The 11,937-nt window shown below is 34.2% G+C and overlaps 1 pseudogene; it reads left to right on the top strand.

The window, feature by feature from the left end:
• The first annotated feature begins 11,131 nt into the window (after window positions 1-11,131).
• Window positions 11,132-11,231, top strand: LOC122119015 (annotated as a pseudogene).
• Window positions 11,232-11,937: the final 706 nt, after the last annotated feature.

The raw sequence follows: 11,937 nt of genomic DNA, 5'->3' as shown, positions 1-11,937 counted from the left end.
AGATAAAACCGCAGAAACGGTATAAAAGTTATATCCATGTCTCCCCAAACAACAGGTTCCAATAAAGGGGGGTTAGGAACAAAGGCTCAATAACTTACATTAGCATTAGCATGGGCAGAGTTTACAGTAAGCAGGGCACACATGGCCAGGAACAAGTTCTCAGCCATGACAGGTTTACCATTGAATTGTATCATCTTTTGTCCTTCTCCAGTCAACTTTTTAACCTGCCCCCAGTGGGCAGTGGGGATTTTTTTCCTCAACTGGTGGTCGATTCCTTGCAGGATACGGTGCTGTCCTCACTGGACCGCGTCTGTATCCATCAGGCAGGAAGCTAGTATTGTTTGCCATCCTGTGTAGACAGAAAACCCTATCCTTGCCCCTTATGTAATAATGTTACTAGTTGCCATTCTGCATCCAATGCAATCTTAATCCATACAGGAGCCTTTAAATAAGGTTTTTCTGATATTTGTTCAAAATGGAGCTTAGCTCTAGTTAAAATATCTCCTTGTGGTAAGTTTAAAAAATTAAGAACAAAAAGAGCTTGATGTAAACTTATTTTAAGATTTTGCATAGAAAATCACAAAATATCCATAACTTCATCCAACCTTTTCATCCTTTTTAATCTTTTAATTTGTTGTTTTAGTGTGCCATGAACTCGTTCAATAATGGCTTGTCCTTGGGGGTTATATTCTATTCCTGTAATATGTACCACATCATAAAGTTCACAAAATCTTTTAAATTTGATACTTTTATAGGCTGGTCCATTATCAGTCTTTATTTTGGCAGGCACTCCCATAATGTTAAAAGCTTCCAATAAGTGTTCTATTACATGGTTAACAGTTTCTCCCATAAGGGCAGAAGCTCAAACAAATTTGGAATACGTATCTATTGTAACATGTACAAAGGAAAAACGGCCAAAGGTTTGTACATGGATTATATTCATTTGCCAGAGCTCGTTAGGTTGTAATCCTGGAGGATTTACTCCAGCAGGTACAACTCTCAAATGCATTGGTCTGCTGATAGGACACCTTTTTATAATTTGTTTACCTTGAGAATAAGATATTTTATAATGCATATGTAAATGGCTAGCATTTGTATGTAAATGAGTATGATCCTGTTTAGCAGAAGCAAAACAAACTAATTTATCAACTTGATTATTGCCATATACAAGGTACCCAGGTAACAAAGAGGGAGCCCTAACGTGAGTTACAAACACTTTGGCATTGCGTTGTTGCAGTAATGCTTGTAATTGTTTAAATAATTGATTCAGCTGGGGTTTCGATGAATATGTAACAGCAGTGACTATATTAGTCACAACTCCTACAGTATAGGCAGAATCAGTAACAATATTAACATCTCCCACAAAATCTTGTAACACCTTAATAATAGCAAAAAGTTCATTTTGTTGAACTGATGCTAAAGTAGTTGTTTGTAACCAATATTTATTTGTTGTCCAATAAGCACTTTTTGTTTTGGAGCCATCTGTAAAAATGGTAAGAGCACTGGAAATAGGAGCCTTGGTCATTATATTATTAATGACAAATTGTCGTTTACTCAAGTAATCCCACAATCTATCTTTGGGAAAATGATAGGAAAATTGCCCAGTAATATTTACTATGTTATTTGTAGCATTTCAGACATGTTTAACAAATATTTTACTTAGTCTTTTGGCAAAGGAAAGATAATTTCAAATAAATCATACCCCGATAGGGTAAATATCCGTTGCCTGGCCTGTTGAATAATAATTGCCAACTGTTGTTCATAAGGCATAATATTTTTTGTAAATCTATGCCGTGTATAAATCCATTCTAAAGGTAGCTCATTTTGTCCTGTAATTCCTGTTGGATATTTCCATGTATCTAAAATATATAAATTTATGAGTTGATTTAGCGTTATTCAATGTAAAAATATTTTTTTTAATTCTCTGTTCTACAAATTGTACTTCTCTTTCAACTTCATTAGTTAAAGTTCTTTTGCTATGTAAATCAGGCTCCCCTTGTAACAGTGAAAACAAATTATGTAATTGATAAGTAGGAATTCCTAAGGCCGGTCGCATGCAATTAATATCTCCTAGTAACTTTTGAAAATCATTTAACGTATTTAATTGATCACATCGTAAAGATATTTTTTGAGGTTTCACTGTTTGTCTACAAACAACATATCCTAAATATTTTACCACCGTATCTTTTTGTATTTTTTCAGATGCTATTATTAATCCAAAATCTTTAAATATAGAGAGTAAGCACTGTAACACCATTTCTATTCTGTCATATTTGGTCCTACAAATAAAATATCATCCTTATAATGAAAAATGTAAATGTGAGGTCATTTTGTCTAACAGGTTTTAAGGCCTTATCAACATATATCTGACACAGAGTTGGAGAATTCATCATTCCTTGGGGCAACACCTTCCATTGGAAACTCTGATGAGGGGCTTGATGATTTATTTGTGGTAAAGAAAAGGTAAATCTTTTACAATCTTTTACATGTACAGGAATGGTAAAAAAGAAATCTTGTAAATCTATTAGTATTATTGGCCAATTTTTAGGAAGTATGGCAGGCGACGGTATACCAGGTTGTAAAGCCCCCACAGGGTACATGGATGCCTTAACTCCTCGTAAATCAGTCCGCAATCTCCATTTCCCTGACTTTTTTTTAATAACAAATATGGGAGAATTCCATGGTGACATAGATGGCTCAATATGTCCTTTGGTTAACTGTTCTTCAACTAATTGATGAGCTGCTTCTAATTTTTCTTTAGATAAAGGCCATTGTTCAATCCAAAGAGGTTCCTCATATTTCCATAATATCTTTATGGGCTCCATCTAAAAATGTTAAAATTAAATATGAGCTCCCCATTGTTCCAGTACATTTCTACCAATTATGATAACTGGAACTTCCATAATATAATGTTTAAGGAGAGCTGTCTGTCCGTCTTCTTAGGTTATAGTAACATACAACACTGATTGTCCTTTAAAATTTACAGGAGTATTGCTAACTCCTTTAATATTACAGGGATTATTTAATATAATAAATGATTAGGCCATTCATGAGTGTTAATAATTGTAATATCTGAGCCAGTATCTATTAGTCCTGTCAATATCTTTTCTTGGATATTAATTTTTATCTTAGGTTGCATTTTAGTAATATGAGTAGTCCAAAGCACATTTTGTTGGTTGGTACTTCCAAATCCCACAATGCGGGGTGAAAATGACTTTCCAATAGATATATATGGTAATAACAAAATGTGAGCAATTCGTTCTCCCTTTTTAAAGGAAATATCTGCAGCAGCTGACATTAAAATTTTTATTTCCCAATATAGTCAGCATCAATAATTCATAAATGTACTAAAACTCCTTTTGCATTAAGACTGGATCTACCGGTCAATAGGCCAAATGTTCCTTCAGGTAAAGGCCCATAAATTCTGGTAAGAGTATTTTGTGGCTTATCATCACCTTTCAAAATAAAATCTTTTAAGGCTGGTATGTCCACTGCAGCACTGTGGGCTGTGGCACGGATGAGGGAAAAGAAGGTTGGCAGCCCTAGGTTATTAATCCTGGGCCCTGGGGCTGGCCCGATGGAGAGTTTACCTGAATAGGGTAAGCATCCTTTATAGGAATTCCTTTGTTTTATATTTTTGATCTACACTCCCTTGCCAAGTGCTTCCCTTTTTTACATTTAGGGCAAATTCCTGGTCCTCTCTTGTTAACATCAGTAGCCTTTTTAAAATTTTTCTTCATATGTCCCATTTGATCACATCCAAACACTATAGATTATAGGGTTTTGTTTGCAAAGCATGCCAGGTAGTGGCCATAGTTTCAGCAAACACCTGTATTCACCTTCCTGGATTCAGATGTAATGTCTTTGCAGGCCCTTAAATATGTATTCACATCCCCAGATTCTTTAATAGGCAATAGGGCTCCTCTACAGTCCTCATTAGCATTCTCATAAGCCAACATGCGCAGCAGTTGTTGCCGTGCAGCCTCTCCCACAACAGTACGTTCCAAGGTAAATTTCAATGGTGATAAAAATTCAACACAGGGTTTATTAGGTTTTTGAATTACTTTAGTTCAAGAGCCATAATGCTCTCCTACCAGTCGAATCTTTCCCATGCCTCAATACCTCTCTTCAGGAGAGTTTTATATAAGCATCTGCATATTTTTCTGTTCCACTTAACATGGGAAAGGTTATGATCTGCAGGTGTGGATTACTGCTCTGTGCATTTTGTCTAGCCCTTTTTGTACATAACTCAGTAAACCACACTTGCCATTGTAGGTATTTAGGTTTCTTAAGCAAGGCTCTACAAAGTATGTTCCAATCCTCGGGAGCAAAATTATTGTAATGTCGAGCAAGCCCATTAAACAATTCCTTAACATAATGAGATTGAGGACCATACAACGTCACTGCCTTCGTAAGTTTACCAATATCATCAACAGCAACACCTTCATATCTGGCTGGTTGAGTTATACCGTTCATAGGGGGTGGTCAAATTACAGGATACGAAAAAATAGGCATTTTATCATCAAACTCACTGTCTGAGCCCTCTGTTTTGTGAGGGAGTGATGTAAAAATTGAACAGCTCATTGTACATTATTCTTTACACGTTTCCAACTGTCAACATCTAATGTTCCTTCATCGGGGAACCAAGGATTCCATTTCCTAACTACATTAATACACATTTCTATGTCAGAAGAAGAAATATTTACATCATAAGCAGCAAGTAAATGTTTAAGCATATGTAAGTACAGAGTAGATTTAACTTGTCCCATCACCCTGTAATTAAAAGTATTTACCTGAATATCCCTTCCTGAATTCAACAATGCAGGGTCCCTGATTGGGCGCCAATTGTTATGTCTAGTGCATTGGCATCCCTGGGTAAGGGTAACGAAATCACCAGGACACAGGGGATGCAGAGTGCAAACAGCAATTGCTACTGCATGCTGTGCTTTAATGTTAGTGGTATTTAAAGACAAGCAAGCACGATCTTGGCCAAGATTTGGTCAGAAAACATTCACACAAAAATTTCAACAGATACATTTTTACTTGACCTATGAGACAATGTCTTTGTATATTTTTTTTGGAAGAGGTCCGGTCGTGGGGCTTGAACTCTTGGCCTGGGCGCTGTCCCTCAGCTCTTCAGCTCATGGCTAGTGCTCTACCACTTAGGCCACAGCACCACTTCTGGCTTTTTTCTTATGTGGTCCTGAGGAATCGAACTCAGGGCCTCATGCATGCAAGGCAAGCGCTGTACCACTGAACCACCTTCCCAGACCTATCTTGGTATATTATTATCTAAACTATTTCAGAGCAAGCTCAAACCACTTCTCCAATCTCAAGAAAATGTTTGACCAGCTGTTCATCTATGCTTAAGCTAGCAGAAGAGCTAGCTCCCAGGAGTCTCCTCAGCTCCCAGGAGTCTGTGACATGTGTTTTGAGATAGGAAGAAAGAACATTTTCCCTCTTTAGCCCGGCATGCCAAGAGCTTTCCTAATACTCAGTCCTCAGATAATCTTTTTTTTTTTTTTTTTTTAATTTTATTTTATTTTATTTGAGAACATACTGTACAGAGGGGTTACAATTACATGGGCAGGATAATGCATACATTTCTTACCAAGCATTGCAATCTCCTCCTTTGAGATAATCTTGAGGCCAGAGCCTGCATCATTCTGCCCCTTCAACATAGACCCTGAGTCTTCACAGGATTTGAACTATAATGTTCCAATCACAGCATCCTGATTATCTATGATAGTTTAAAAAGTATAAATATAAATAATATTTGCAAGAATACCAGTGGAGGAAAAATGATGCAACACAGTTTATAGTGGTGTTCTGTCTAGAACACGGAGGACATCACATTAGCAGAGGTGCAGTGTATTTTCACAATGGAGATAAGCTATTCTTGATGTGAATTATAGGAATTTTGAGGTGCACCCTACAAGTTGGAAACTGGTGGGCTAGAAGGACTTTATGGCATAAATCTTGTGATTGATGGTCATAGAAATAATAGCTTAATCTGATAAACATCTGCTTACTCTTGAAGAATTAATTATAACATGCTTCATAGTTTTATCCCATATCAGAATGTGGCTCCTTTTCTGTTCACTTCTCAGTCTGTAACACCCCATTGGAAAATGCATCTATTGCAGAATTACATAATATGCAAACAGGTATATTTTGAATCTCTCAGGTATAGAATGTTCAGAATTTGAAAATGAGTAGTTATTAGTCATAGGAATTTTGAAGAACACATACATTCTGTTCTCTTAAAAACTTATTTACTTTTAAAAGTTATGGGTTTCCATAGAATTAAACTGTTTTCTGTTTTAGTATAAGAAAGTACTAAATGTATTCTATTTTCAAAATATTGGCAATTATATTGTGAAAAAATTGTCTAGTTGGATATCATTCAAGTTGATGACCCTATGATAAAGAGGGTCAAATTAAATGTCAAATAATACTGATTTTAAAATGTTACTACATAAAGAATAATATTTACTATAATAAAACAGTGAAATTTCATTTCATCAGCTCATTTTTTAAATTTAATTTTAATGTGAAAGTGATGTACACTGGGGTTACAGCCATTGTAAGGAATTGAATACATAACTTTTCAAACTTGTTATCCCCTCTCTCATTTTTCTCACAGTTTTTCCTTCACCCCAATACCCCTCACAAATTGTAATGTACATTTTCAATTTATTGTCTTGTGAGAATTGCTATTGCATTGGTTTGCTCTTTGTCCTTTGTCTTGCCATTTTTTTGTTCCTGTTCCCTTCCCTAATTAAGGTAAATATATACACAATACACAGGGTACCAAAATCAAACATAGCAGAGGATAAACCATAGGGGAAAATCTCAAAGAAAATAGAAATCACATAGTACATCAAAAACAACTACCGCAAATAGATATCTCTGTTTCCATATCTTGGAGTTCATTTTGCTCAGCATCAGCTTATTTGGTCATATATACGCATAACAAAGCCACTGGAAAATAATAGTTTCATGGACTCTATATCATGAAAACAACATGTTAACTGTTTTTGATGGTAAAGGTGGGATTAAGATTGGTGAATTCACGATACTGATAAAGGAATTTCAAAAGAGTTTTAAAATTTATGGCAGGTAAATTTTAATTGTTCAAACTTTTTAACAACTTAGCCTATTAAAAAAATTTAAAATTGTCCGGGAAAATAGGCTTTCATGCAAAGAAATACATGGAGACTTAGCTGAGAGGGAGCAATATGGGTAAATATGGCTCATTTTCACACTAAATAAAAAGCCTCACAAACCTTGCTGTAAATCCTGTAGGTTCCCTTGAGAATTGTCCTTACCCAGGAAATATCCTCTCACTGTGTGAAACAAGGTTGTAGTGGAATTTAAATTCAAATTCTTAAAAAAAAAAAAAAAGGCATCAAAGTTTGTGAATTGACGTTTAATTACCAAACAGTAATTCTCTGAATAAGAAGGAAAGATATAATTCAAAATCACTTGACTTTATTAAAAGTACAAGAAAAGAGTAGTGAAGAGAGATGAGAGAAACCATAGAGGACTGTTTTCTCTCCAGTGGTGTAATGGGTTCTTGATCTTTTTTCTTCTATTCTGTCTTGACAAGCTATAAAGTGTGGCTCAGAAATGGAGTAACCAGTTCAGAAAAAGAATACTCACAGAATGGGGGCTGGGAAAGTGGCTCAGTGGTATAGGGCTTGCCTTGCATGCTTGAGTCCCTGGGTTCGATTCCTCAGCAACACATAAGCAAAAAGAAAAAAGCCGGAAGTGTAGCTGTGGCTCAAGTGGTAGAACACTAGCCTTGAGCTGAAGAGGTAAGTGACAGTGCCCAGGCCCAGAGTTCAGGCCCCACGACCAGAACCAAAATAAAAAAAAAAAAAGAATACTCACAGAAGAAAGTATTTGCAGTAGATGTAGGTGACTTATAACCTTAGATGATCAATTTAAATCTGTTCAAAATTCTCCCCTACCCCAAACTGCCCTCTTTGAACAGCTTTGTTTCCTTTTCCCAAGACTACCCTTCATTAACTGCTTAAAATTTTGTGAAGTCATATACATACTCTCTAGAGATTGCTGTTTGGTTGTGATTTTTTGTGTGTTTTTGATTGTAGTTTTGTTTTTAGATGAATTTCAAAATGTTGTGCAAGTGTGTTACAATTAATTATGTCCATCTAATTGTCCAATGTTCCTGGATCATAGTCACTCCTTCTATCAATCTCAACCAACCCTTTCTCCAAGATTTATTTCAGATTTACCACTTCCTTTATTACGTGTGTACATTGAGTATTCTAGCTGTACTTGCCCCTTGTTCCATTTTTCATTCATTCTATGTCTTTATTATTATTCCTTTCTGGTTTCAACTTCCTGATAGTCATTTTGTTAAACTCTCTGTTAATACATTGAAAGTTTTATATACATTCCAAGGAGTTTCAATCCTGCATATACTTGAACTGATGTCGGCTTGTATTTCCATAATTCATTCATCTGCAATCACAATTTACAAGACTGGAGACACGAAGCACCTAGACATGATTTTATTCTCATCTTTTTGGAAGATCAATCTTTAGTCAACAAGAAAGCTTAAAAATCGCTTAGAATTTATAGCTAACTACCAGTTTTTATAAATGGCTTTGTACAATGGTGTGTGATTATTTTATTTTACATGGGATGATATTTTCTATTACCTATAAATTTTGGAAAAAGAAGAAAACTAAAATTTACTACTCTAGGGGAATATGATAGAAATAGAAGACAGATTTTATGTTTGTCATATCTCTGATCAGTACCCATAATCAAGACTTAAACTCATATTTCTTACTATGTTAGACAGATAAGGAAAATATATGATAAGGCAACACATGATAAGGCAATTATTAGTGACTTTTTAAAATGTACCTTCTTATGTGATGAAATTTACTTTATTAGCTAATATTTGGGTTTAAATTATTGGAGGCTGATCTATTTAACACATTTCTGGAAGGCACCTACTCAACAATGCAAATGGTGGAAGATACTATTTCTACACTTTAATGAATGGTTGAACTTATTTGACATTAGTGCTGGGTAAATAAATCAACTATATTGTAACTTGATTCCTACACTTGAAAAACTTTTAATGTCACAACCATCTACTTGACAAGTGTTATTTTGGTGAATATGATTTTTAAAAGTTTATTTGAAAAGGAATATACTTTCAGGAGATTAAATGTAGGTTATCATTGGTTTGAGAATGACAACATTTTTATACTACAGAACCAAGTTTTACTGAAGTACCAGTGTTTTGAAGCACTAAGGGTCTTCTCAATTAATGTTTTTCTAAATTACATTTGACTACTGTCACGTTTTCCTAGCCCTGGTAGAACAATTATGGATCAGTCATTCTAGGAATTATTTTTGTCCTGCTTATGCTGGACTGAAATCTTTCGTTCATCATTAGGAGAGGGATATTATAAATAATCTTGTGACATTTGTGGTTTTGTTTACTCATATGGGCTGGTCATCTGTAAATTGAAAGTTGGAACTACAGTACTTTCTCTCATATTTTGTGATCTCATATTTCATTTTAAGTTGCCTTACATTTCTCAATTGCTTACTGCTAATTCCTGCAAGGAGTTGGGGCCCTGAAATATTATAGGGAATGAGAAATTGAGATGGGTCTTCAATTACTTTCTGTTAGCATGTTGCATGGGCCATGGTGAGAAGTTTTGCCCTTGTGATCTGATGATGCAGATAACTTGGACATGGTATCCTCGGACCTGTGGGTACTGCAGAAGAATAATAGCTTTTAGGCATCATATAAGCAAATTTGGATATTATCAGTAAGAACGCTTCAGAAATATGGAGAAAATCACTTTGGGACCAGCGAGTTAGCACAATAAACACAGCAGCAGTGTAAAATCTCTTCTAGATTAGAGGAAGACAATACTGCTTTTTTTTTTTTTAATATGTGAATTCAGAAGACCAAGAACACTTAGAAGGTATCACAAGTTTATACCAAAGACATTGCATTGATACTTTTTATATTCTAATATATATTCTAAACCTAATTATTTATGTTCCAATATATTTATGGGAATAAATTTCAATTTACTTGACAAGTTAACGATTAATTCTAGTAAGATTCACTGTGTGAAATTTAAGATCAGCACATATAAATATAAAATATATAAGTATATATAATATAAGAAATTGATATGCATTGTTCTGTTTTGGTTAGGGTATCACAGGCAACTCTGTTTTAAAGTATTATTCCATTATCTCTACCTAACTTTTTGGTAGAATTAGACCTAAAGCTTTACCATTTGTAAATTTACAGCCTGGAGGCAAGAGGAAACACTTTGATTAAAACATTACCAATTTAAGACCTAATATCGAGGAGAAACATAAAGATTTCTCCAGGAGCAATGGAAATATTTGGTGATAGAAAGTCAGTAGTGTAAGTTCCTGCCTGCTTGGATGGTAGACAGGCCAGGATATTAGGTAAACATGCATACGAACAATTTTTTCACCTTTTTGGCTTTAGCTACTTTTGAAATGATAGGTATAATAAACAATTATATTTTGATAAAATACCTTCTATTCTGAGCAATTCTGTCTGAAGTGTTCATCTCTCTATGAACCCATGTAATTAAGATTAGTTTTGTTCCAGTAAGACAATCTATGCTGTCAGTGTAAGATATTCTGGTTGGTCTGTTCCTACATGGAAGAAGGGTAAAAGGCCAGGAAGACATTTGTGCCACTGAGACCTCATTTAGGAAATTTTAAGCTGCAGAAGTTTAGAAGTAGCTCTTAAGCAAGACTTACTTTGAATCCATTAGCTCCACAAAGCTAGCTCAGTTGATAAATAAGTACTTGAAAATCCATCACCTTTGGACTTAGCTATAAAGGCTTCAAAATATGATCAAATTTAAAATGAAAACTACAAAATAGTCATTGACCAAAAATTGCAAATGTGAGCAATCGACCAAACAATATCAGTTTTTTTCCACTATACACCGAAATTTAGAGAAATAAGATCAAAAGCGTTTTTAAGAACAATAAGTGTTCCTTGTTAGAAATAGGCAACCAAGGATATAAGCCTGTATAAAGATTGCATCATTAACTACTTAAATTTAGAGGATACTACATGCTTCAGCAACAGGTCTACACAAATTACAACAATACAGAGATTAACATGGCACTTGCACAAGGATGGTATGAAAATTTGTGAAGTATTCCATATTTTTCATTCTTCGCATGCAAGAAATGAAAAACAGTTATTAAAAATTTGATTGCAAAAATACAAGTGTAACAATACATATAATTCATAGAATTAAAGATTAGTTTGACATCAGTGTATTAAATCTTCACCTTAAAAATTTGATTGCAAAAATACAAGTGTAACAATACATATAATTCATAGAATTAAAGATTAGTTTGACATCAGTGTATTAAATCTTCACCTTAAAGATTAGTTTGACATCAGTGTATTAAATCTTCACCTTAAAAAGACCCTTACATAGCATAACTTTTACAAAACTTGAAATTTGATAACATTGTCATTTTATCCCAAAGAAATAAAATAATATAAGGACCTAAGAAAAAAGGAATCTTAAAGTTTTTCTATATGGAATGTAATCTGAAAGGACACATTTATTAATGAACCTATATATTATAAAACAATGTAGACTTCAAAGTATTATATTTAGAAAACAATGAAATAGATTATGGACTTTATACAAACATAGATACTTTTTTTCAGACAAGCACCACGAATATCTTTAGTTTCTATACTATTCATTTCAACAGATAAGTTAAAATTAAAAAAAAATCACAAACTCTGCAGAAATCATTATAGATGCATACAAACAACTCTTGAATACATTTTGACATCAAAGTCAGGCAATTCACGTAGAAGAATACCATGGAATCCATGAATTTTTAAATTAAAAT

Source organism: Dipodomys spectabilis, unplaced genomic scaffold (assembly GCF_019054845.1).
Source record: "Dipodomys spectabilis isolate Male_0828 unplaced genomic scaffold, ASM1905484v1 ptg000159l, whole genome shotgun sequence".
Taxonomy (NCBI): domain Eukaryota; kingdom Metazoa; phylum Chordata; class Mammalia; order Rodentia; family Heteromyidae; genus Dipodomys; species Dipodomys spectabilis.
This window is presented reverse-complemented; position numbering and strand designations above follow the sequence as displayed.